A 13,577-nucleotide genomic window follows, 5' to 3' on the forward strand; every position below is an offset into this window, starting at 1 on the left:
AGAAAGTACCTATAATAGAGGATTTTTAATGATTCCTCATTCTTACCACTGACTCTAGTGAAATGCTGCAGAGCATGATGAAATTAAGATCTCCAGAAAAAAAATCTAGATGCACTGGAAATTGCAGCAGAATCTTGCAGTGAACTAGAGATTAAAGTGGCAAATAAGACTAGTTATCCCAGAATTATTTTGTTATTAAGCTCAATTTGTACTACTTCGATTTTAGCAGGCAGGAAGCATGCGTTCAGAGTGATGGTATAAACACTTCAGTTGACTCTTTTTGCCAAGGCTATAAGCAGGCCCGATTCAACAACCCACAGTCTCAAATCCACATTGCTGCACAAATGTGCAGGTACTCCAAAGGCATTTAAGCATGTGCTTTAAGTGACTCAAGTATTTAAGTGCTTCACTCTATCCACACTTTATGTCAGGAATGTATTGAGATGAATGGAGCAGCTGAGACCTCTTCACAGTTTTGACTCAGGCTGTCAAGACATTTTGAAGGTTCCCTTTGCAAATGCAATTTAGAAAAACAAAAAAGAGCAAAAGTGATCAGATTATGGAACAAAACTCAGCAATAAATGGGTGAATTCTTCCATGGTGGCATGCAAAAGAACTTGGGAATCAAAAAGTCTTCTTTAAAACAAGTTCATTTAAAAAAAAAAAAAATTCAAGCTCCTCTCTTACAATTTTTGGAATTGTAGGAGATCACTTTGAGAAAACAAAAAAAGGCTTTACTTTTCTTCCCAGGAGCTTGGCATGTTATTCACTCCTTTGTTAGGCTACTGATTGACTCCAAAAGACACTTGAAAGGTGGAAAATCCTATCACTTTCAAACAGCTTGGTCAGGAGAGGGCACACAGGGAATCTGTGCTGTCAGGGTTTCTGGAGGAGTTCCCAAAGCCCTGACCACCCTGCCAGGGAGCTGATGCCACCTACCTTGGGCAGAGGGGTTCCCTCGAGACCAGCAGTCTGTCCTGCTGCCTTTACTGCAGCACATGCTAGCTTTGCTTGCTCTAAAAAATACCTGCTTTGGATAGTGGCAGAATTCACCACAGCCATGGCTTCACAGCTCCATCTTGCCCAAGTATACAAATAGAAAGGCCTTTTCCCTATTGTTTTGTTAAGCTGCATAATGTAAAACACAGTCCTGACCTTACTTTCCTTAACAGTTGATGCAATAGCTCAAACAGATAGAAAATCTACTATGTTATGAAACATTTGGTAACTGAGAAGTCTTAAGTCACATAAAATTGACAGTAACACAGAACCAACAGCACAGCAGACACAAGAAACAGTCTTTCTTGTGAGAATAAGATTTGACAGACCATTGAACTGAAATGTTAGTGAACCAAAACCTGGGGTGGGGGTTGTGTGGAGAAATCCAACTGTTCTAAGTGGTAGAGACTATTTAGGTTTACTTGGGCTTTTAAGAGACTGCTAAAATTTAAAGGCTAATTACTGTCATTGCTAATTGTGGCCCCAAAGGCACATAAGGAAGGTGAGGCAGTTCCTATGTATTCCCTCTGGGGTGTGGAAAGGGGGATGCAGGCATCTCATCTCAGTTTCCCTCTGCTCCTCAGATTTCACTTGAGATTCTCCACAGCCTGGGAATCTGTGACTCACACAGACCATGCAATACCACCTCATGGTAAAGAGGAGCTTTGGGACGATACATAATATATTTCAAGAGGGAATATAATATTTCCACTGTCTGCTTAAATGCGGTGTGGAAATGTCAGAGAGATTTTTGTATTTATGCTGAGTGTCTTCTGGGAAAGCAGCACAGCAGGCTGCGCACATTTGTGCCCATGCAAGGAGAGACGCAGAAGTCAGAATGCTTCAAACTCAGCAGCAAAGCATTTCAATGTGGAAGACCAAAAACCTGATCAGTGCTGGCTACATGGCAGCTTTTACCCAACCCTAGGGAGCCACACTGCAAAGAAACGCCCATCTAGCTCCAACACAGGGCTCTTCCCAGAGAGGGGATAGTATCGCATGAACAACAGCAACCCGAGCATAGCAGTACTGGGAGAAAAAGTTACATGTGCACCACAGACTGGTGTATACAGGAGAAACCTAACACAGCTTAGGTTCCAGAGTATGCCTCACCTGGCAGCAAGGGACCATGCAGAGGTTCGTCTGCCCCGAGAAGCACGGTATTTCAACACAGCACTGGTCTGCTGCTACTTGTCCAATGCTGGCACTCAGCCCATCCCAACTACCTCTTCCAGAAGGCAGAGCACAGCTTACCTAAGGGAGCAGTCACCTCTCCTTGCATGCGACTCAGATTTGTGAGCTAAACTTCAAAAACATTAACAGTAAGAAGAGGAAAAATAAATTTTTTTTTAAAAAAGAAAACCCACCCAAACAACAACAACAAAAATCCCTCACCCAACAACACCCAAAAAACCAAGCAGAGCCCCCAAACAGCTGAAGTAAAGATATGGGGGGGCGGGGGGGAGAATGGGGAAGGACATAAGTGCCCTAAAAGCTAAGTTTGTGAAAGCCATAGTAGCAGCTCTCAAGATTTACAAGTACGCTCAAGCACTGTACACAGCATAATCCAAATCTGGCCTGCACATCAACACCTCCTCCTAAATTCAGAGACAAATCACGTGTCACTCTTTTCTATGCTTTTGGCACTTTTCAAACAATAATTAGTGTCAGCCTACCTTAAGTTAGTATTTCTTATTCTAACAAGTAAAAGAATTGAGAATCATGGAAATACTGACTCCTAGATATGGAAAACCCCATCCTGTTCATATAATTTATGATTTACCACTATAATCAAGTAGTTCACAGAACTTCACTCAGTTCCTTAGTGCAGACCCATGCACATACACTTGTTCTTACACAGAACTGTTCCTCCAGCACTATTTGTAATTCTCGAACAGTACTGTAAAGGTCAACTTTGAGTTCATTTCTCGACTGGGATCTGCTAACACTCAGACGTGAACTTAGAAACAGTTACAGTACGAAGAGGAACAGATGTTCAACCTGCAAACGCCACCCATGAAACAGTTAAGTAGTTGACACCTATAGCTGCCCTATGAGTTGCTGCTCAATGATCTTCTGCTATTGAAGACAAAACCCTCAGAAACTAAATAAGCTAAGAAATACAGTGAGCAGAAGGTTTTTGTTAACTGTGTTTTCTTAGTCAAGAGATGAAGAGCAAACAGGTAAAAAAATATATACCAGTATCTGTTTTCAGGATAGAGGGGTGGATAGTATACTGGTAAGTACAACAGAATGGACAGAGGATGCATCTTCTCAATCTTTATAAACTATTTGCATATAAATAAGCAATTAAAAGAAATGAACAACCAGATTACCATTCCCTTCAACACCCACAAAACCACTGATTATGCATTTAACTATGTCAACTGCCCAAGAATGAAACTTGATTAATGTACAGTGAAGAAATCAATGTCCTCTTCTGGACAATCATGTTTTTGAGTTACAATCAATGCATGCAGATAATGCATTTCCACACAACTCTGCCCTTCTGCTCACTGGAAGGATCTAAAGATACAGCCATTTATACTCAGCGTTACAATAGAATAGTGTATTTCTTGGATTTGCTGTAATAACTATGCGTGTTAGGTGACTTGTCATATAAGTCACTTTACGTTATTTTAATCAAGATTTGGTTTCACAGAGACCAAACCGCAGCAAAGCACTAAAAGAAATACCCAGCTTTTATTGACACTGGTAGTTGTGTTCCACTTGAGACTAAGCAACTCATAGCTACTTATGAATGAGAGCCACTTTCTAGACTCTTCAACTGAACAGTTTTCAGCTAACCAAGCACGAATACACAGTAATTCCATAGCAAGGTACAGGATCACAGTCACACAGTATTCAATAATACGCAAAACTCTACAAATCCACATTAAAGACATAGATGATGTGTTTGGGGTTTTTTTTTAAGTGAGTGGAAGAACAATATAGTTTCTACCGTAATGAGAGATTTCCAGCTTACTGTAAATGATGTTTCTAAAGGCTACAGACACTGAAAAGCCTCATATAATTTCAGTTAAGCGGGGAAGGAAGAATTCGCATTAGCAAGAAGGTCTCTCCTGGTTCAATTACAATAAAAAATTATTATTTTTTTCTCTGCAAGCAGCAGTAGACTCAAGCAGAAGTGAAGATACAAGGTAAGTATCAACTTTAGCAAAACCCGGGGAGAAAAGACTAACAACATCCTGTAAAGAATGCCACAGAAACTCCTCATCTTACCACTATGCCAGAAATAATATGAAAACATTCATAAAACAAGCGAGTAAAACACTAAAAGCCTTTTTAGTCATACAGATGCATACAAAGATAAGTTAATTAACAATATCCTCAAGCATTCCGAACTGGCCTGCAACTCAACTTCAGCCATAAGTCAAATCAGAACAATTAAAATAGTGACTTCACTAAAAAAACTATGAAAACTATTCACTGCCACAAAGCCATGGTAGGAAAAATGGCTGGCTGGCAAGGGAAGTGTTTAACTAGCCCTCAATGTAATGGTATACACCTTGAAATAATTTCTCCAATCTCACGTCGATAAAAATGAAAAGCATTTTAAGAAGAAAGAGAAATCACTGTCACAAACTTGTGCAAAAGAGCTCTTACTAATAGGTTTTATAGCGCTGCATTAAGGAAAAAACTGCAAAACAGCAAGAATGCTATTTGTTATTACCACTTGTTCCATTAACGTCAAGAAAGTTGAAACAGGTCCTCATATCACCTTGAAAACCATACAAACCAATGCAGATGTTTAACTGATTTCTGAAGAAAGCGTGTGCTTTTCCACAAATAACAACATTATCCCAAAATAAAAATATTAAAAATAAATCTATTACTCCATACTTGCATGTAAGTATTGGCTAATTTGGGACCATCTTTCATAGGGCTTGTCAAACCAACAACCTCACTAAGCCTTTATAAAGCCATATGGCCAAAGTGTCAGTTACACCGAACAACTTCACTGCCCTGTTAGCATATGTCTAAAATTAAGCCTGTGCACAAGAGCCCTGATGATCACACGCAGCACCAGCGCATCAGAGTCAAACTGCCTGCTAGTGAGTTCCGTCTCTGTCTCTAGAAAAAACAGCTGTCTCAGTTGCCATGAAGAACAGCACTAATAATTAAGTAGTTCAGAAGCTGCACACTTAAATGTATACAAAAATGTGTTTGCACAAGAATTTTTGTCTGATTTAAGTGTGAAGCTGCTGCCAAAACACGCAGCCTTTTCTTAGTCTGCAGACTGACCTGCAGCTGCTTGCTCCTGCCACCTTCCCTGCATCGACACGAACACTCTAGAGAAAGCTCCTACAAGGCAGGTCAGAGAAAGGACTACATTGCCATCAAAAGAAACCCCAAAGATATCGTCGAGCGGTTGTTTCACAGCTCTCCACATGGGAATACATGACTACTAGGGTGGTGTAAGGAAGGACAAACAGCAGGGCCTCCTCCTTTTCAGTGCCAAACCACACAACACAAAATGAAAGCAAGAAAAGCATTGCCACCAGTGAGACTCCCAAAGAGGAAACCCCACCTCCAGGTAGAAGGTCTGTGCTGAATTTAGAAGAGTTCACAGGTGATATAAAGATGCCTTTTTGGGAAGCATTTAATAAACAGAATTTTTTAAAAATAAAGCCAAAGTCCTCGATGTGTTCTTTTCAAGCCCCTGAAACTTGAAAAGAGAATTAGAAATAGAATAATTGATTAAAATATTTTAGTTTTTATATTTTACTGAGGCATCTTGTGAAGCTGGACTATAAATCCTACTAAACTGAACTTAGTTTGTCCACCCCTAAAATAGATTTGACATACAAACACAAACACAAGGTCAAGGTCACAGATCAGCAAGAGAGATTACAAAGAGGACTGATGTAAGAGCTGGCATTTGATCAAAGCTCCTGGATTTCTTTTTTTTTAGTACTTACCAGAAATATCACTACAGTTTCATCAAAGTGGTACATTACATGTTTTAAGTATTCCCTGTCTTTAAGATCACCTGCCCTCTGCTTATTTATTTCAACAGGAGATGTTAGACACCATATCAAATAAACCAAGGAAGAACTCTTTGGTCAAATGAAAAGGAAGCGGAAGATACTTTTTGCCATCCTTTTCATTCTATTCAGCTATGTGCTGATGCATATTAAATCAAAAATTGAAAAAGAAAGCCCAGTCGCAAGTATAGAACATGATAGTAAGACCACTGCTAGAGAATCAGAATATTTGGATATGCACTTCCAAACACAACACTTGCTTATCTATCCTAATTATCCTAATTACCACAGCATATATTTCTCAATTAAAAAAAGAACTCTTAACACAAGGTCTGTGCAGAACACAATCAAAGTAACCTCTTCTGTAATCAGGACATTTACCTCCTAGAAAGCTTCAATGCTGAATGTTGAGTAAGTGAGCAGATCAAACACAGTAGCAACATTTGAAAGTCATTATAACTCTGCTACTGAAAATAGTTAGCAATGAAAGTCATTTACTCATCTATCCATCCATCCACCCACACACCGATTCATTCTCAAAGCCTTAAACACATGCTGAAGAATATTTAGCTGACGGGTCATGTCCACCAGATGCACTTTCTGACACTCAAACAAAAGGAAGAAAAGGTGTTTTGGGTGACACAAGGTCATAGGACATTCAAAGGCATACCACTGTCACAAAGTTTATACGCTCGTAATTATAAGTAGCAATTTAAAGAACAGTGTGGCCTGTACTCTTACTTCTGAACCCCTACTTTCAACAACCAGCACAGGTCTGATGTTAGTCTAGACATGACTGGGAGCAGTTTATATTTAGACAGAGAGCTATGTCTATAAATAGGACCATTCGTGTTGGTATAAAGCTTTTAGCGGAACCCATTTGGGGTGACCTGTATAACTCACTCATATGTGGGCATCTCAGACAGTGCCAGTAAGACCTTCATGCCACCTCAAACCCTCCCGCACCTTGTTTCAGCTGTGTTTCAGCATTTATTTACTGATTTTTCTCCATTCAAATTTTGCGTAAGCATTACCCTACTTGTGTGATTGCATTGGCTCAGCTAACATAGAAGCTGTAAACGAAAAAAGACAAAAAAAACCAACAACCCTGCAAGTTTAAAAAAATGCCTCCTTCTTGAAAACATCCTTCACAAGAATTAGATTGTCACTCTTTTAAGCTTTAATATTGCCTGAGCTACAAAAGCCAGATACAAATCACTTATGAAGCCTGGGATGCAAGCTCCTCACTGCCACAGCATAGGTGTTTTTAGCCCTGGCTGTGTATCACCCGATCTTAGAACAGTCACCAGTTTAAGATTGAACTGAATTAAGCTGTAGATCTCGGGGCAGTACAATTCTGCTCTTCCTTACTCCCTCTTTTTCTAAATACTTTCATCAAAAGGAGAGAAAAGTGGAAGCTGAGGGTTGCTTCTCTTTCTACAGTGGAATTTCTATTTTTCCTACTTTGTGAAATGCTGAGAAAGCTTCTCACTGCATTGAAGTGTTAGGCAATTATTATGATTCAAGATTTAAAAACCCCTGAAGTTCATTTAACATCCACAAAAAAATCAGCAACTTACTCTGAGAATGCCACACATGTGAGAATGTGAATATAACACATTTCACAATAAAAAATATTTTAAGAAGTACGAGGTTATTAGCCATATAGTTACCCAACACTTCAAACCAAGTCTTTTTGGAGTCATATAGCTTATTTAGGTTCACTAACACATGAAAACTCTAACACGTGTGAAAACTTTTACTTTAATTGAACTATATAACAGTGAATAACTTTTGATTCAATATCATGTTAGCTCTTCTCCTCATGCTTACTCCATAAACAGAAAGTCAACAACCTTTCTTTAATCATCATAATCAAACCATTAATAAAACAAGTCAGCAGCAGTTATGGTTTTGTTTTTTTTTCCTGTTAAAAACAAGTTCAGAGTCTTTACATGCACAGCCTTTAACATACGTAAGTTTTCTGACAGTTCAGAATTTTGAATCAAATTTCCTGCTTTTCAAGCAGCAGGGATGTGGTACTCTGCTGTCAGTTGGCAGTGGCAGTTTTAGTCTCCTTACTGTGCCACCATGGAGAAAACTTCTGAAACCCAATTCTATGCCATTCCTCTTTGGAAAGCTCTAACAGACAGAGCCAAAGCTTTCCAGACAGAGAGACTAACATAAACCATTTCAAGTATGCTGTCTTTGAAAGGGGGGAAAAGTGACTAGCCAATTTAGCGAGAAAAATAAGTACAACAGCAAGCACAAGGAAGAGAGTACTTCTGATCAATTCAGTAATCAAGTAGCCCACAACAATGGATTGTCTTGAAGCACTAGACTGCTGCCAATACCCAACCTGTAAAAGCACTATTGTTTGTTTTTTTAAAAAATATAGTCAGTTATCTTTATGTCTGAAATGTCAAATCAAAAAGTTTTAAAAATGTTAAAATATTGCCTTGATGAATAGTTAATAATAACTCCTTTAACTGTGCATTTTCTTTTTTACTTATTATGTATTTTTACTAACACAAGTAGATCTACAAATTTTAATAGGACAACAAAATCATGGCAAGATCACGCACGTGCACAGATTTTTATGAGGCATCTAACTGATGCACTATATATTAAGGTTGCAGAATTAGGCACATGTCAGAAGGACATCTACCACACTGCAAACAGTAGTACATCACCAGTTTACGCACCATAATTATTCAAAGCAAACTGGTTCATATTCAAAATTTGAATATTCTTCTGTTACTCAACACACAGCACAGGACTTCCTTTTGCAAACAAGATGTGCAAGATCAGTTATTTCCAGCTTTCCCATTCCTCAAGTTGTTCAGCACACACTAACCATAGCAGATGATCTGGTTTCCCACATTCTGGAAATCTGATACAGATTCATCATCCAATAAAATTGGCTGGTTATAACAACGAAAGGCAGTGGGAGGTAGGTGGTGAATTTCCCTCTGTAAATCTTGTCTCAGCTTTGGTGGTAAAAAAACCCACAGAAACATCTCAAAGTTGTAATTACGGTTTTAATCTGTTCAGTTAATGGCTCCCGATAAAGTACAGAGAGAGAGGGAAATTGTCATAAAACAAAAGACCTAAAAGTCATGAATCTAGCAACTAAACACATGAAACTCCACCAAAGTAGTTTAAGCTATGTATCATGTAGTAGAAAGTCATTATCTAATAGTTATTATCCATAACTACAACTATTGATTTAGCTGATCAGGCTAGGTATTATTCCTAGCTTAATCTGCCACAGTAGAGATCTGAGCATGGCTGACAGGTCACAACCAATGTCCTTTGTGTTACATAAAGGCATCTTTCCTTGATGTATCTGGAAGAGTAATTTCCCAGCTCAATATACCATCAATAATTACCTACATTTCATTCTGAATCAATATATAGTAAGGCATTGTCAATGACAAGATAAGTTTCACTGACTGTCTGTACCTTTAATAAACTGTACTTTTTTTTTCTTTTCTTTAAAGTTTTTAGAAAAAAGTCCTGTAATAAAGCTAAAGAAGAAAGATGTTTTTCAATCTCTGTTACTAAATTTCATCAGTGAATACAGCACCAAAAGAACTTAATTGAAGACTATATTAATGTGATTCCATCCAACAGCAGTTCAGGTGCATATGTACCTGCACAAACTTACAGAACCACAAGAACTCACAAATACCAAATTTGCGGAAGCAAACCATACTGGACAGGCAGGTATAAGTCAAAAAGGGCAACAAAGGAAGACCAGAGAAAACCAAACCAAAACTCCACTATTCTCAGAGACTTTATGTTCTATAAACATAGAATTTAAAATTCATTTGTTGAAAAAAGGCCAGAAGTTCTGGTGATCAGGTGGTCAGGTCTCCAGCTTCCCAGGAAACTTTTAGCAGATTGTTATCTTGGCACCCTAGTTAACAATCTCAGGAAAAAGAGATCAAAGTCTATCTGGGGACATGAAATAAACCACCTTTCAACTCACAATTCTTAAAAGGGTTAAAGACCTATGCTAGTGTGAACTAGATACGGTTACCACTCCACACCTGGTGTGAGAAAAAATACAGATCAATGAAATTTTTCCCAAGTTTAGGGGCAGAAACTCATACCTTTCAAGCATCAATGCTGGATCTTTGTGAATCTGCTTCTCATTCCACCCTGCCAAAAATAAATACACTTTAATCAGGATGTAGAAACTTATGGTGGAAAACAATTTATTTCTACTGTAACAAGGAAGTAATTGTGTTAATTCAGTATTAGCTCATGAAAGGGAACCTGTCTTATTTCTAACGAAGTATCAAAGTAGAGTTTTCCCCTGAAGCTGGTTATACTTGTGGTCAGTTTGTGACAGTATCAGAGCTTGACCACTGAAACTGAGCTAAGCAAGCTGGTGAATGTAACATGCCAGGATAGAGAAGATAGGTCTCCTTGCCCAGATAATACTACCCATTTTGTCAAAAAAAAGTTGTCATCAGGACATTATCTTTATTCTGACACTCTATCCATTTACCCAAGATGACCTAGAAAACACCAACAAGCCAACACCATGCAACACATCCTTAACACTGCACTCTAAAGCCTCACTTGCCTCCTCCCACTATTATCTTTAATTTACTCTCATTTAGCCTTTTCTCAGCTCTCTATTTCTATAACTCACATTGCTGTAACATTTCAGACATCCAACCACCCTTCCACACTAAACAGAACCCAGCTGTTAATGTAATCCTTCCCCTCAAGAAGCTTTGGCCATGTAACCTTTTACTGCAAGTTTTCAATTGTTTTGCTCTTCTCTAGATTAAAAATTCTCATTTGGATTCTACAGACATTAATAATTTGGATTTCAACCCACACAGCCTATCCACTTATTGTGTCCTCCTGCCTTACCCTTTTGTTTCCATAAATACTTGTTTTTGCTGTAATACTCAGGCACCTCTCACACAGGAAATTCCATTTATGCTCCTTCACTGCTCCCCAGGCAAAGATCACCTAGACTCTGGAGGCTGTTTCTTCCTCTCCTCCAACAGTAAATTACCATAGCAAAAAATTAATACAAATCTACCAAAATACCTCCTGCAAAACCACAAGCCAAAACATAAACAATGTATGTCGCTCATCTTTCCTCCCAGATTCACACCATACTGTTTCTTTTCCCTCATCACAGTTTACATGAAGTTTAAAATACATCTGCACCTGAGAGATGCTGAGCACACACATCATATGAGTTCAGATGGACAACAATTAAATGAAGCCCTAGAGTACCACTGGCCTCCAGAAGTATGTTTTCCCTTCCTCTTGCAAAAGAAAAAAATGCATTTATTGTTTTCACAGTACAACAATACATGTTGCTGTAGTAATACATTTTTTACCTGATACCTTTCTTTTACTACATATGATTGGAAGAGAAGTAGAGTGATGCAAACTGAAAGATCAACAGAACACAAAGATTAACGATATGGAGCAAAGGGTACAGAAGGGCTGAAATAGAATGTAAAAGGGGTAAAATAAAGCATCAAAGGGTTCCCCTTCTCATAAGCTGCTGCTATTAAAATCTACTGAAATCTCTTTCCCTTCCCTATATGGTACAATAACAATATCCACACCTTGTGCTATCTGTTTTCACTTCAGAGGGCACAGATGGAAGTAAGAACAGAGAAGGAAAAGAAAATTTTCAAAACTAAGTTTACTTACTTATTTTTAATTGTGACAGCAAATGGTGCCAAAGATGACATGAGGAGGAAAGTGAAGGCAGAGAAAGTACCAGTCCCACGGACCAGTTAAACAGAAGCTCAGATCTCTTTCAATGAAACAAAGGAATCCTTCTATGTCTCAGCTGCCTTAATGGAAATACCCTCCTGAGCCCAAACAGCAGACTCAATTCTGCAAGCTCTCCACTGTTTTTGAACATTTCTCCTCCTATTTCTCAAACCAGAAGGATATGATTTACTGGGTCTACTTCTGATTTCAGTTTTATTGATTCATTTTTATTTTATTTCAGTAAAAACTTAACCCTTCTTCCTAAGTCCTGTTGGTATGAGTCTACTAAATCACATAACTTAGAGCTTGCTTGTAGCACTTTTGAAGGTGAACAGTTTTTGGCTTACCAAGAATAACCTACTGGGATGCAAATTCCACTTTTTTTCTTTATATTCTGCCAGGCTTATGAGACCAAGTCTGAGCTTGACATTTGTGGGGAAACATTGCATAGCATAATTAATACCGCAAAACATTTTATATTCCTGTAAATTTACAGTACAACCCCAAAGTGCTTACAAACTAAGACAAGATACAGGGATAACCAAGCAGAAAGGAAGGCTTGTAGGGGATAAGTAGGCATAAGGAAGAAAAACATCAATGGCTGCTCAGGACACTGAAGCTATCAAGCTGCCTGAACATGTAATAACAACTGCCTATTTTCTGCCAATACATCTGAACGTAACAAACTACTGAAAACACCTTTCTCAAGTTTTCCAGGAATTCTTGTGTTCACCTTTAATTACTTACTTCAAAGCAAATGGGTATTTTCCAAGAGCAAGCACGATCCATGTTCCTCATGGATATCAATCATGAGAAAGGTCATAGTATTTATGACAGTCTTCCTAATGCACATCCAAAAAACCCAGACTATTTGACAGGGATACATAAGCAAAATCTTTGCTGCTCTAGGTACTTCCACTAAAACCTCTCTCATTAAATATTTCTCACTGTTTGACTGGCAAATTTGATTACGAGTTTAATTTTTGCACAGTAAAGCTCATCCAGCCATTTGTAATTTCAAATTGGTTTGTACTCCATCAGGACTAGCTAAATGCTACAAAAACATTTGACATAGCAACCTCATAAATCGTGAAGAAGAGAAGAAATGCTCTTAGGAGCAGGGAACTGTTGATAAAAGACTTTTTCCTCCGTTGACTGTACTGTCAGCTGTAACAAAATGCAGGAGTCCACACTCGCAAATTACACAAAACATGCTTCTGAGCCACCCTTCCATGAAATTATTTTCTTTGTTAAAATGACAGTCACAGGTAAAAAAGCTGAGAAGAAGAAAGTGTCTAAAGTTGACCAAGTATCCTGTTTTTTTCAATACAACATACAAACATCATTTAAAAACTCCATAATTAAGAAAACTTCCACCACCAAACTACAGACAGTAGGCAAAATTGCTAACTATAGAACAAATTTTCATTGTTCCATCATGAATCTGGAAGAGAAAATCTGAAACTATTTCAGACTTGAGTGAAGTACAGAATTCAATGCCATTTTACTTATACATAATTTGAGGTCATAAAAAACCCCTCCTACAAACAAATGACAAGTAAGAGGCATTTCAGTTACCAAAGACCTATTTCAATGTGACATCTGGCATTAAATGGCTGCTGTTCTTCAGATACTGATCACAGTAATTTAATTCCTCTGTTGTCACCAGGACCCCTCATTATGTGCACTGTGCAGGTCTCAACCATGTTGGAGGCAACTGAGCACTGTCAAAATTGCAAGGAAAAAAGTTATTCCATCTTTGAAATAAAATAGAACACCATACAAACACCAATGAACACATCACAG

General features: G+C 38.3%; 1 protein-coding gene across 5 annotated transcripts in view; it reads right to left on the reverse strand.

Moving 5' to 3' along the window:
* NRIP1 (nuclear receptor interacting protein 1) overlaps positions 1-13,577 on the reverse strand; it is a 77,207-nt gene that overhangs the window by 13,445 nt on the left and 50,185 nt on the right. For 4 of the 5 annotated variants that reach the window (XM_069870417.1, XM_069870434.1, XM_069870426.1 and 1 more), the window contains exon 3: positions 10,127-10,175. The exons of the other annotated variant lie outside the window; for it this stretch is intronic. The gene's annotated coding sequence lies outside the window, so the exon portion shown is untranslated. The remainder of the gene's footprint in view (positions 1-10,126; positions 10,176-13,577) is intronic. 5 annotated transcript variants of the gene reach the window in all.

This window comes from Phaenicophaeus curvirostris, chromosome 1 (assembly GCF_032191515.1).
Source record: "Phaenicophaeus curvirostris isolate KB17595 chromosome 1, BPBGC_Pcur_1.0, whole genome shotgun sequence".
Lineage (NCBI taxonomy): Eukaryota > Metazoa > Chordata > Aves > Cuculiformes > Cuculidae > Phaenicophaeus > Phaenicophaeus curvirostris.